Below are 14,245 nucleotides of genomic sequence, written 5' to 3'. Positions count from 1 at the left end.
AATAAAGTGAAACACTATGAATTTCTGTTTTTCAAATGAAGACTGTATTATAGCTGTTTAACTCTTATAGGGAACTGGTACTTAATTATCTTTACAGTCTGGGCCTTAGAAATGGTAATTTCTTTACTACCATAAACAGTTCACCCAAAACTGTGATTAAGGGCTAAGGGAATGTGCAGTTAACTCATAAAAATATGTACATAAATTCTGCTGATTAATTGGACTGTAAAGCACATCCTTATTTATTTTTACAAATGAAACTCTAATGTAGTTCATGCAAAGTCTTAAATGAGTGCCATTCTTTTTCATTAGGTAGCTCTTTAAAATCAATAAAGTTTTCTTTAAGGGAAAGCTTTGGTTGTTACTAATTTAAATCTCATTAACTTCTGCTTTTTTTTTCCTAAGGTTCAATTGGAGCTCCATTTTTCATTTAGATTTGGAGCTGCAGGCTATATGTAATTCCATTTAAAAACCCAAGGTAGATAGGAATAATGTTGGGTTAACAGTTATTCAGAGAACTAAAAATTCATAATATTTAGTATTCAGTCTACACTTGTCATTTAGGAGTAAATGTTTTTCCCAGCACAAAGTTTGGAGATGCTTTCCTAATTAATGTAGAGTTTGCAATACCAGGTTGAAAGTCACTCTTCTTGCACTATATTCTTGTAACCCCAGCCCCCTCTGTCCATGCCTGTGTTTGCATGTCTGTTGGTCTGGGTCTGGTGGAACACTGCTGTCATCTCTCACATCCCTCATCTTAGCTGTGCTCTCTGGAGTGCCAAGACTATTTTGAAATACAAAGAGAAGCGAAGAGTGCAGGGTCTGTGATTTCTGCTGAGTGGATTTGTCTCTTCTAACAGGAGAAGCTGTTCAATAGCAGTTGGGCTATTAGTGGTGCTTTTTGTTATCTAAAGTTGCTAGCTCGTTAATGAGGTTGTATTTGCTTATCTTTCTTACTGAAGAGACACTAATCAGTCCCAGGGAAGAGGAAAAAAAATCCAACTCTCATGATTTTGATGACATACTTTGGAACATTTAGCATTAAACAATAACAAAAAAAATGCATTGTAAAGGTTTATGCAGCCCTAGGCAGTCTAGAGATGGAAAGCTTAGTAGTTTTTCAAAACAGTGGTTGGCTAGAAGGGCTCTGGCACCATGTTATTCACTGCACATCAAAATTAACACATCACAAGCAGTGGTTATTTTCAATTATGTAAAAGCAGACAAGTCTATGGAGAGATTAAAATGGGATTTGTAATGGCTTAGGAGAATTCTTAAAATTGACAATTTGACACAGCATGATTTCAGATTATGTGAAATCTGGCATGAGGATATTTATATTTCTGTTTGCAAAGATTCTGTTCAAAGTCATCGTGATGGAAATATTTACAATGAAGACATAATAATGTCTTTAATATGTAAATCATTCTAATTGTGTTTCTTACACTGTCAACCTCCCAGTGAAATATCATTTATTTCACAAGTGACACATGAAAAAATATGATTGCATTTGTGATAGTCTTATTTTTAACAGAAATGCGACAGTCTTTATCTTTGAAGAAGTCCCCTTTATCAGCAGTTCCCTTAACACAGTTTGCATGACGCCTGCATCTCTATTTCTGATTCATATCCCTGCTTCTAACAGAGCCTCTCTCTGTTTTATTTTTCTTCCCCTCTCACAAAGAGGGTTTGCTGTGGGGACGTGCTCCCTGGAGTGTCGTCCCCATCGCTGCAGGATGCAGAGGTTGTGTGGGGTGCACTGATCCCTGTGGGAGCTGGATGCCGTCCACACCTCTCAGGCTGGGCCCTGTATCTTGTGAAAACAAGAATGATTTGTTGCCATTAAGTCCTGCTTTAACCTTGATTAGAGCAGATTCAAACTGCTTTTTTTTTTTTTTTTTTTTTTTTCTGCCCCAGTAACACGTGTTAGTCTGTCAGACACCTCTCACTTCACTTCCCTGTCTGTACCCAAAATCCCTACCCTGAGGTTACATGCCTCCTGTGTGCTTTTTCCTCTCCAGCTGGGAACAGTCATTTTCCTCTTCCTTCAGATGTAGAGCTGGACAGATGACAGTTCTGTCATCCCGACTGAAAAATCTGTCATTGTGAGCTGAAAAAAATAATACAGTCAAAACAATAATAAAATCTGGTTGAATTAAATAGAGCATTTTTAATTGGGAATGCACCCATTCGCAGCATTCTGTGTCATAATTAATCCTCCCTCCTATCTCCAGCTTCCCCACTGGGAAACTTCCCCACTATTTGCTGAATTCTGCTTGGGTTTAGCAGAGGCAGTGAGGGAAGGACTGGGGACCAGCAGGAGCCCTCTGAGAGGAGCAGGGACAGCCTGCCCTGAGCAGGGATGGGAGCCCCCCAGGCACTGCACATTTGCAGCCTCAAAATTACTGAGGTAGTTTCAGCCAGGCTTGGAAATGAGCCCCCTCTCTGTGAAGAAGATGGAGGGAAAAAGAAGGGATCCAGCTTTGCATTTCTGTCCTGTCTCCCCTAATCACTGTGAGGTTTTTCCTGTTTAAGAATTGAAGTACTGATTTTCCATGTTTCAAAGCAGGGTTTCTTAAGTGGAAAACATAGTGGTTTTCTTTGGGGTGATCCTTACAGTGGCCAATCCAGGTGTAGTCACATCTGTGCTTTGCTGTATTAATAATTTAAAAATATTAATAAAACAGTTGTCTTCAAGCTGTCATGGCAGTCGATTCCCAAGGCTGGGACAGGAAATGATGGAATGTGGGTTAGGATAAGAAACTGGGAGTGAGCAAGCGAATGAGCAGTCTCCACATTGCTCACTGAGTATTGGGTAACCAGTGGAGAGACATTAATTAAACATGTTGCTCCAGTTATGCGATTTTTCTGGTTTATCAGTAGCTCAGGTGGAGGTTTTTACGGTGAGTTTCAGAGTGTTACAGTTGTGCTGTCATGACTTAATAATGATGTGCTGATGGAATAGGGGGCTACAGGGCAGTGTCCCACCTGGAGGATGTGTTGATATCCAAAGAAAGGCCCGAGGTTCCAAGAGCTCTCCAGCTCCCCTCCTGTATTCTCAGCTCCCACCTTTGCTCAGCCTCAGTCCTGGAGCTCAAACATCTCCATCTTCCATTGCTCCCTTTCAGTGGAGCAAGCTGCAGCTGCGTGTTCTGCAGTGAGTTGGGGCCATTGAGGATGACAGGAGCCCCATGAATAAAACACAGACTTGTTTGTTTTGTGCTGTTCTGAACAAATGATGTATTAGTAATGAAGTAGTTGCAGTTTGTTACTTTTGCTTACTAATAAATGAAATCTTCCTGATGCCAGTTTTGTTTCTGGCTTGTGAAGTTACAGGGAAGTGTGAGAAGGAGGATGCAAACTGGGCTGATTTGGGGTCTGTCTGCTTTGTGGTGGTTCTCATTTAAAGACAGTCACTGCCTTGTGTTAGCTTGAAGCAGGGCCAGTTTTTGTGGAATTTCAGTCAGTGTTATCTCTGCTCTGAATCTCCTGATGAATCTCCCAAGTAAAGACTTTGGAAAATGATTTGAAATAGGTTGAAGTCCTTAGGAATGGGACCATACTGGGAGCTGTAGTCCCACTGATGACAAAATGGCCCCTCTACCCCAATAAGGGATGATCACCGGGCTGGGGCAGGAGAGGAGCGAGGTCTCAGGAATGGGAGCTTGAGAGGGGACTGAGAGGAGTGGTGGTACTGGTGACCAGTCCTGCTCAGAGTCACTGCTCACAACTCATCTGGAAGTGGGTGGGGATTTAGGGAACTGGCAGGCCATGGGTGGGGGGCTGTGATGGCAGTCCCCCCCAGGGCCTTTTTTCTAGAAAATGGGGTGGATGTGGTCCCATCAGCATGACCCTTGTTCTCATTGAAAGTGAGAGGCTGCTGGTGGATGCAGTGTTGCAGGATGGTGCAACTGGCAGCTTTTAGAAAATGGATATGTAAATGTAAAGGTGTTCCTAAGCAAAAGTGCAATTCTGTGTTCCAGAGCACAGCAGTGCATTGCCACTTTACCTAGAGAGACACGTCTGTTGCACAGGTAGCTCTTGTAATGACTCATTTTCCAATCTTCCTTAATTTCTCTTTTTTACATGTAATTATAATGCCTTACAATTAGAATAACCCTGTTTGTTTCTTCTAAATAGAAACAAGTCTTAAGAACGATGTTTATGGTTTAAAAACATCTAATTTTGAAATAATTTCATCATTCATCACTTACAGAAATTTTAATCAAATAACCCACTAACACTTCTATTCATGACTATCCTATAAAAGCAAATGCTCTTTTGATTTGTGAATGTTCATTTTACTAAAACTCTGTCTAGTGTGTTCTGCAGTCAGGAGAGTTTCCTGTTTAAATTCTGCTGCATACATGCAGATAATGAATTAAAATGAGAGGAATTACAGCCTAGGTTAGAGTGTGGTTCACAACCTTTCCAAACAGAGGTCCTCCTGTCATGCAAGAGGAAATGGTAATTGGCTCACTGCAGCTGAAATTATCTATGCCAGATAGCAGGAAGAATTGCACAGCAATTGTAAAATGGCAAGTGTGTTAGATATCCAAAGGTAAATATGCAGAGTCAAAGCAAATGACCAGAGCTAGTTATTTGTTGCAAGTAAATTAGTTGAACTTGACTTGTTCCCTTCTATTCATGTGCATGTCCCAAATGAAAATTGGGAATTCTGTCTGTCTTTTTTTTTTTTTTTTTTTTTTTTTTTTTTAACATTGCTATGTGTTCATCTAGTACTTCACAGATATCCAAACCCAAAAACATTCATTCTACTCAGTGTGTTTATGATGGGGAGCCAGTTTTGTAAAACATTTGGTAATCTTCTGATGGATTGACTGCATCTTTGTAAGCTAGAAAATAAATACTAATGAGTAGAATAGTGCAGGTGTGCACCCAGATCTAGATGTTTGTGAGGAAGGCTCCGTTCATGTGTCTGTGGATTGTGAAAGGCTGTGTTGGTGGTAGGACAAACCATAGGGTCAGGTGGATTGGAAGAGACCCCTGGAGGTCTGGAATCCAGCTCTGCCCCAAGGCCCGGGATGATGGCACAGCTGGCTGTGAGACGGGCAGGAGCATTGGTGAGACACAAGCTGCCCATGGTAAACGGGGAATTTGGGTTACCAGAAATGTCCCTGCTGAGGTGTTCCAGGGAATGATTGCTTAAACCTTGCACAAACACCACGGAGATTACCCCCAGGAATAACTCAGTCCTGCTTTCCTCTGGCGGTGGACTCTTTTGATATCTACTTGCTCTCTTCCTGTCGGGCTCTCTGCCTCTGCCACAGGGGAGGTGTGGTAGGAGCTCTTACAGCAGGCCTGTGTATCTCAAGGATTCTGCTCTACAGACAGCAGAAGAATTGAATTTAGCCCTGTTTGTTCAACAGGGAGCCCATCTTCCTAACCTAATCCAAACTCAAGAGGACTGTGCCCTGAGAGCAGATAATCCAATTCAGACTGTCCACATACTTGAAAAACAGATGCCAGATAAAATAATCTTGTGTATGTACACCAGTTATTCTACCCCACAGGGGCTACCAGGTTAATAGCGGTTCATTCTCTTTAATTTTAAATTCTTATTATTCACAATTCTTTCCTACTATTCTCTTCTGGGAATAACAAGCAGTGGATATAGAGTTTTCCAATTCTGTGATTACTTGAGACTGCAGCTGCCTGATCTGGGAGCTAGTTTTCATTTACTTTACCTTCAGTAACTTTATTCAAAGAAACTAATGAAAAGAGACTCATCAATTATTGAAATGAATTCAGCTTTGTTCCCAAAGTTTGCGTGGTGCTGAAGACATGAAAACAGAACTGTGTGAAATTTCACATGGTTAATGTAGTTGGCTGGAGAATATTGAAAGTGTCTTGGAGAGTGTTCTTAAAGAGCTCATGTGTAGTCAACAGCACTTAAAATATTAAATGCACATACCTTCAGGTATAAAGTGTGTCTTCAGTGTGTTGCTCCTTACCTGAAATTGTGTTAGGATAAAACTTTTATTTATAAATGCAAGGGAATATTTCCAGTCTGTTTTACATGTTATTGGTATCAGTTACTGTTCTCCCTTAGATACTGATTCTTCTATCTCCTTTCCCTGAATATAGTTCTGTGCACCAAAGAAGTATCAGAGATGCTGGGAAATTTCTCTTTCAGCTTTTCCATCATTCATTAATTCCCTCAGGAATCCAAAGAGCTCACTAAAATGGCAACATGCACTGTGCAACATGCTAGAAAAAAAATACTTTTTTCCCCATTTAGAAGCTTGGAAAAGGGAAGTATTTTTGTTTACTAGATTTTTGTGGACAAGAAAAGAAAAAGCCATCTTTAGATGGGTTTCAGATCTGGATGAACACTAGTTTAGAGCCTTTGAGTTCATATTAGTGTTTGCACTGACTTTTTGGTTGTCTGAGTTGTTCATTTATGGAATTTAAATTTTAGGATTTAAACAGGAAAGTTTTGTTACTTGTTCAGTCCAAGAAGCAGATGTAACATCGAGTATCTGTTCTGGCCCCTTCAATCTAGAGCAACAGTCTTTCCTTGCTTAAGAAAATGTTCCCAGGCTACTTGGTGCTAAATTAATCATGTTATTTCATGGCTGACTTTGAAGAAATAGGTATTAATTTATAGATCCTCAAAGAAGAAAAGAAGTTTAGTATTTCAGATACCTTGTTCACCGAAGATCGCCTGCTTGGCTTTACTGCCTTGGAGCAAAGAGGGAGGCAGGGCAGAGGCAGGAGATTTGTCAATGACCTGTCCTACAGCTTTTCCAAATCTGCTGCCCCATGGCAGGAGGGGAACTGGAGTGGGAAGGGCAGGGGCCAGGCAGTGCTGGGGGGGCTGAGAAGGCAGGATAGGCTCGGGCACATGCCTTGAACCCATGGCTGGGGCGTCACAAAATACATGAAAGTGTGAAGCCATGAAGTATGATTTTTTTATTGTTCATGTCCTGGCTCTACTGCTGTTGATTTTCAAGGTGCCTTTTACATTGTTGTCTAACATGGTGACAACTGCAGAGAATCAAGGCATTACACTGAATATTTTAAAACAAACCACTTTTATAAGTTCCAATTTCTGTACTGTTTACTTCAACACAGGCTTTTTAAAAACCTGTGATTGAAGTGATTAGGACATCAAGGTCACCAAATACTCATTTTTAGGGTGAATATGCTGCATTTTAAAGAGTTGCTTTAGTGCCCTCCCCCTCTCTTTCTCTGTGCTCAGCAGAGCGATCAGCTGAGCGCAAAGAGCACAGCTTTGGAAGGGCACTTCAGGTTCCATCTGTCTCTGGGAACATCTGACTTGGAAGAGGTAGCAAAGAATATGATGAGAACAGAGATTTCCTTTCCATCACAGAATGTGTCTCAGACCTCCCTGTCTCCAGCAAAATCTTAACCTGCCAGCTGTGATTTGCTCTCCTCTCCATCAGCAAGCATTCCAGAAAACCCCTGTGATAAGGTGCCACCTGAAAAGCTGGCTCTGACAAGTGCTACAGGATGAAATGCCCCTGTCCAGTCACTTCTACTCATGCTGCTGCAGCATTTTCATTCTTCAAGTATAATTTCTGAGCCTTGACCTCATTAATATGCCATTGCTCCTGGAAGCTGAAACTTTGTTCAGGGGTTTTTCTCTCCCTTGAGAATTTTGGTGATCTACCAGTATGTTCTTTCTTTTGTATTTTCAATACAAGGCTAAAATGCTCCTGGCTCCATATGCTTACGTAATTCAGGGCAGAGAAATCTGTGGTTATTTGAACCTCTGGCAGAATATATTTACAGTGAGTTTGACCTCAAAGGAAATGATGAGTGTTCAGCTGGAATATTTGACATTTGAGTTGGGTTGTTTAGCTGTGGATCGTAAGAAAAGCTGGTTGAAAAAATGAAACATACACAAGTCTGAAAAACCTTTTAGTTCATCCTACAGAAATTCGGAGCTTTGATCAAAATTAGGAAAAAAGGTAGCGTATATGGATGTTTAAATGCATTTTTCCTTATTTTTGCCCCAGATTTGGAGAAACATTCACATGTTTCTAAATTTAGTGAAGATTTTTTGCACTCATCATTACTTGACTTAGGAATTTTGGAATATTTGCACTTTTATATGCCTTGAAGGTCCCAAACATTTTCACCAGTAAGTTTGAATAGTCTAATTCTTGTTGGAAAATATTCAGAAAATGAGATCAGAGTAGAGAAACTACAAAGTCTGTGAGTGATCCTATTCTTAGCTATTGTGTTTCTACAGCAAAAAAAAAAAAAAACTTGCTTTATTGCTGAAACAAGGTGTTACTGTCATAGAAAAGAATTAGTAAAAGTTACTGACAGGGTTATCAGAGAAGCATGGCAAAATCCACCCATCTTGAACCACAATAATCTTGGTTTTGCTCAAGATTTGTTATTTTCTAAGTGGTCTTATCTCCAACAGATAAATTTTTTGCTTTTGTGTCCCTCAGGGGAAAACTATTTGAATTTTTTTCTAAAATGCACTTTAATATATGGACATAGAGTCAAAACCTAGAGTCTACTTGATTCAAAGGAGGGTAAAACTCACAGAAAAGAGATGTGAGACACTTTACCTGAACTTTCCCCTCCTCCCCTCCCTGCCTGTTCTTGGAAATGTTCTCTGCTGCTGGACAAGGCCACCCTCCACTCCCTCCTGGAGTATTGCCAGCATGGGCTTCTCCTTCTCCCCTGTAAAGCCAAGTAACTTGCTCTTCATGTCAGAGATACCAGCTCAGATGTCTGTCAGTAGAGTGAATTTTTATTAACAGTTATGAAAGTGTTTTTTAATCATCCAGTTTGGTAGGTCAGCAAAGGTGAGGGAGCTCCACACACAGAGATCTCACCATGCTTTGGAGGTAACATCTGTGATTTTGAACAGTGCACAAAGAGAGTGTTATTTCCAATGTGTTTTCTGGCCAGCAAATGTGGCTCTGAGCACTGGAGTATTTAAAGAATATTTGGAAGGTTGTGGTGGTTGTTAGCAGTTTTTAGGCAGCTCAGGTCCCTGGCAGCTCAGGTCCCCTGCAGCTCATGGTGTGAGAAGAAGGGAAGGGCTCTGGCAGGAGACAGGGGACACACATTGGGCTCTGCTGATGTTCACATCTCACAGGGCAGTGCCAGGCTGTGATGAGAAGCTGGCAGAGGTCTACAAGCACTGCAGCAGCATTAGCACAGTGCAGTCAAAAATCCAGGGATGTGAAACCAATTACATATGGCGAGGCTGATCAACACCCTGACTCTCGAGACAATCACAACGAGCCAAAGCTGCTAAAGGCTTTACTGTGTGTGCTCAAATGCAGGGCGTGTTCCCTTTTCTCCAGAATGAAGATCTGAAAATAACAAGTTGCCAAAAATTCATAGGCTGTAACTGATTTCTTCCCTTTAAGACTCTAAAAAATTTGCATCTCTCTTTGGATGTTCTTAATGGAGTGCATCTATCATTGCTATGTGTCAGCAAACCCCGAGCATGATGGATATCAGTTCCTGGACTCTGCTATTCTACAGCTAACATATACAAAAATATAACTCTTGTGTTAGAGGAATGGTGGTTTTATTTCTGACTATGTACCTACAGTCATAAGCATTGCCTGCTTTGCGGAGCAATAAATTTAATACATTAGCTAGTGAATTATTTTTTTAATGATTTATTTGTAGATGATTTCAATTTAAAATTAGATTTTTCAGGTAACAAGGTAGGCAAACATGTTTAACAATGCCATGATATAAATTGTTGTAGCTGACAGATCCCTATAAAAATTATAACAGGCAGATGCGCAATGCAAAAAATTATTCATGTGACAGCAATCAGAAAGACAAATTACTTAGAGACGACGTACATGCTCCTCTATAATTGCTTATAAATTATTATGGTTCATGTTAAAATGCATCTAGACTCCCTAGACAACTAGATTTATTTAAAATAAGAGTAATGGGAAATTGCCAGGAAATGTTGAGGAAGATGATGTAGTACATGCTTTGGGTGATTGCTGACATAAAAGTACAGTAACTTATTGTCAGCCAACTCAACCTATATTTTCCTTAATAGTTTTGTAGCCTTCATTTTCAATTCCCTCTCTGCTCAGGCTGCAGTAGCCTGGGTAGGTAACTGGGATGGGCCCAGTGGGGCTGCCCTGTGGTTCACTGCTGCTGTGTTTCCCAGCTCGGGGTGGACACAGTGGGATGCTGTTCTGTACCCTTGCAGGGGAGAGCACTCCTGAGCACTTCCACGTTCTGTGCAATAGGGTTGAATTTAGTCAGCTGGGGTAGAAGTTATGCTAAGGGGATGGGGAAGATTGACAGATAGGTGGGCAAACCACTTTTCATTAGGAATGTGGGATAAAAATGGGCAAGTGTTTTCCATATTTTCTTAGTGTTCAAAATTTTAAAAAAACCCTAACTTTTTGGAAGTGTGTAAAGTACATCCACAATAGACAAGATTTAATTTGAATGAGCTTTCAGTCAGGCTCTTACCAGGTGATTGTAGGGTAGCAGAGGAATGGTGTATATACATTTAAGTGCCTCTCTAATGCTATTATTTTTCTCACCAACCTGATTATATTACATATTGAGAGTCAGCCCAACAAAAATGACAGCAACCTTTGTTCTGGATAATGGAGTGCTGAACTCCACCTAAGCAGCTCCAGTCATTTGTGATGACAGCTTGGAGAATACTCCAAACGAGTCTAACAATGCTCACACTCCAGTGACTGACAGCACAGCAAGAGGAAAAATTTCAGTTTCCATGTGAGCGCAGGGAGCCTGACCTAGATTTTAGCCTCTACATCTTCAGAAGAGGAAACATTCTTACCTGTGTATTTAACAAGAAAAAAAGAGCAAGGGGAAAAAGTCATCTCCTGTTTGATTAGTCTTTCTTCAATAATTAAGATTTAGTTTATTCTGTGAGACTTCTCCCCTCCACAGATGTCACCAACACTATTATGACTGGTTGCTCTGTTCCCTGTGTGCTCTTCTCTCTGTAATTACCCCCTCCTGGCCTGCTGCAGGGAGAGCTGTCACAGGGGAGCAGCTTGGGCAGACATGGCCATGGGCAGCAGCCTGCCTGCACTTTCCCCCTCCACCCCACTCCCTGTTGGGGTCAGCCTCCTGTGGGCTGCTCAAATTCTTTCATTCAGATACTGTTAATAGGGAAAAAAGTCTCTAGTGTAAATTTCCTCTTCTTTCGTTTCTTCCTTGGGATGCAGGTGTTATGCTGGGCTGAGGTCGCCGTGTCTGGTGCCTCCACTGGAGTGCTGGCAATGGCCAACAGAGCCCCACCATTGTGTTGTCCCCTGGAGGCAGCTGGAGAGGGTTTCTAGCCACTCTGGTGGCCTGGTTGTAAATTAATGTTCAAATGCCTTTCATCTATTCCACTGTGCTTCCTATACTTCTACAGCTCAAATTTTGAAATTAGAATAGTAGAGAAGTGCACATGAGAAGGGAAAGTTTCAAATGAAAGTGGAAGACGATGCAGATTAAATGACATGGAGGGTTGCTTAGTGTTCATTTGAGCTGTGCTTTGACAAGTTGTTTGGTGCGGATATGGGAGAATTTTCATTGGAAGCAGGGTATTTTCAGCTTCCAAATTTGGATTTCTATATCGGGTCAGTTCCTAACTACAGAACTCGTACTGATTGTGACTCTTCTCTGTGAAATAAATGAAAACCTGGCACTGCTGTCCTTGATCCACAATCTTTCCACGGGTGTCTCATTGTTAGTTATTTGTGTGGTTTAACTTTGTTGAACCAGCACAGGTTTGAAAGCATTAGCTGATGTGACAGGATTCGATTGACACAAGAGTGACAGAATTAATTAGATTGGCTGAATTAATTAGATCAGCTGAATTAGTTTGGATCTAAATTTCAGTTCTGGACACCTGTATTCATTTCAACTTATGGCCCTATCTAGACTTCTGTGACTTTGCTAAATCACAAGAGAAAGGGTTCCTTTGAGAATACCTGTGTGTTCTGGAGAACAAGGGATGAGCCATCTGGAGAGCTCAGCACTGCCTTGCACATCCCATGCTGAGAGAAGGCAGCTGTGAGCTCTACACTGTTCTTCAATTGTAAATCACACCAGCCAAAAGAGTAGGACTTTAAAAAAACACAAAGCTTTTCAGAGGAAGCTCTGTGTGGAGTATAATGATACTTGCTCAGTGTAAAAATCCTGTCACCTATATGAAATAATTCATAGTGTCAGAACAAGGCATTTAATGCAAAAATGGATTGGATGAGGTTGTAGGACTGGGAGGACCAGACTCTTTCTCCAGCTCTGCTGTGGATTGCCCATGCCTGTGCAGCAGCAACAGCAGCAGTGAAGATGTTATAAATCTGGATGAGATACATTGGGAACAAATGCTTCAGTAAAGGATTTCAAATAATGATTATCCAAACTTGTCCTGTTGTGTGTGGCACTGTTACAGGAAGGACACAGCGGAAGCAGCGAGGAAAAGAAACATCAGTAAATTGCTGCTGGCCTTTCAGTTGATGTCATTAACAGCAGCCATTAAAAGCAATGAATTTTAATTTAAATCAGTAGGATGTTGTCAGCAAAATGAGAATGAAAATCAAAATTGAAGTTAACTGGAACAGTGGGTACATAAGTTCAGGTGAAGGGTTTGGTTTGGGGGCTTTTTTGATGAAGAAAGAAGTCAGATGGCACAAACAGCTGCTGCTTTTGCCCCTGCCTGTGGGGTGAGGGGCAGGAACAGGAAATACCCTGGGGGTAAAGGTGCTCCATGATATCCCTTCACCTGTCAAAACTGTCATGAGTAATGTTTTGAGTAATGGGCTTTCCTTCCCTCCTGAGCTTATGTTAGTTTTTCTCTTTACAAGTTTGTTTTGCAGCAAGATTTACATGGAAGTTTATATACCAGAAAAGCATTAACGTGGTCAGTGTCAACAAGTTTAACATGTGGCTCATTTGATCACAGTACACTTAAAGCTGATTTACTGCGATGGGAAAATTAAAACCTTCCGTTTGTCACAGTTACTTTTGAATGATTAAAGAGTAACAGGAAAACTTGGTAGACATAATTTAGAGGCTGTAAAAGTCACTAAAAGTAGGATCAGACCTGATATTCCATGTACAGAAATTTCTGCTGACTACCTTTGTTTAGAAAGTAAGATAAAAAAAAATCACTTGATAGAATGCAATTGACAATGTGTATGAAATGAAGAGTTTATGAGGATATCCAACAATTATAGTTTGAGAATTGATACTGTAAAGGCAGAAGAAGGAACTTGACAGTTACCTGCTTGAATTTGAGGTGCTGCAGTAAGGGTAAAGATGTTCCATTTACTTGTAGCTTAATATGATAAATAAATTCTAAACCCTACATATTTAATGAAGTCTATTAACTTTAGGTTTTGTGTTTGCCTTTTGATGATCTGCCTTTGAAATATTTTTCTTTGGTTTTCTTGGCTGATTTTCACACTATTAGTTTTTCTTGCACTGAAAAAGATTGAATTAAAAGGTCTCTGATATGTGATGTGTTGATACGTGTGCATGTGCTAGGGCTGTATTGTAACTAAGATAATAGCAATGGGAGAAAAAATTGTAGGGAGAAGTGATCTTTTATTGAACTGTCTGATGTGTGTTAATTTTGAAGTGAAGTATTAAGAAAACTGTTTCAAAAGTTTTTGCTGAACAGAACATCAAAAGTGGTCCTTTTTATTTGAACGACTCCTGTATTAAGTTTGATTGCATAAGGCAGCATGTTGTAATTGTATCTTGTTGTGAATAATACAGACCTCTAAAGTTTGAGTAGGCTGTAGGGAAAAAAACCCAACTATGTGGAACTGAAAAGAAAATTATAAATGTCACATCTGTTATTTTGGGGATTTTTTTTTTTTTTTTTTTTTTTGCATAACATAATTAACAGAGGTGGATGGAAAAGTTTTAAGGGATAAGATTGGCATCAGATGCCAATGTACATTTTCTTTCAATGAGGAATTGGAGAATTCAAAATTGGTTTATAGAGGCAAGTAGTTAAGGTGCAAAACATTTGGTTTATTTAATAAAGAATTAGTGTTTTGGGGATGAAAATAATGATATTCTAAAGAAGTGGAATTGAGCAAGCTCAGTGTGCTCTATTTATTGCCTGCACATTCTCAGTTACATGTAATTAAAAAAAGGTGTATGAAACCCCTTAGTTGCCAATAACTGCTTTAGGATTTTCATATTACCCTGAAACAATTCAGCACATGCCAAAAGCCATTTCTTTTAATGTACTGTATAGCATTTCCCA

At 40.3% G+C, this 14,245-nt stretch overlaps 1 protein-coding gene across 12 annotated transcripts in view; it reads left to right on the top strand.

The window, feature by feature from the left end:
- The window catches only part of IL1RAPL2 (interleukin 1 receptor accessory protein like 2), a 364,841-nt gene that overhangs the window by 176,752 nt on the left and 173,844 nt on the right, over positions 1-14,245 (top strand). The gene's annotated exons all lie outside the window — the stretch shown is intronic.

The sequence above is a fragment of the Anomalospiza imberbis genome, chromosome 14 (genome assembly GCF_031753505.1).
Source record: "Anomalospiza imberbis isolate Cuckoo-Finch-1a 21T00152 chromosome 14, ASM3175350v1, whole genome shotgun sequence".
In the NCBI taxonomy this organism is placed as follows: Eukaryota; Metazoa; Chordata; class Aves; order Passeriformes; family Viduidae; genus Anomalospiza; species Anomalospiza imberbis.
This window is presented reverse-complemented; position numbering and strand designations above follow the sequence as displayed.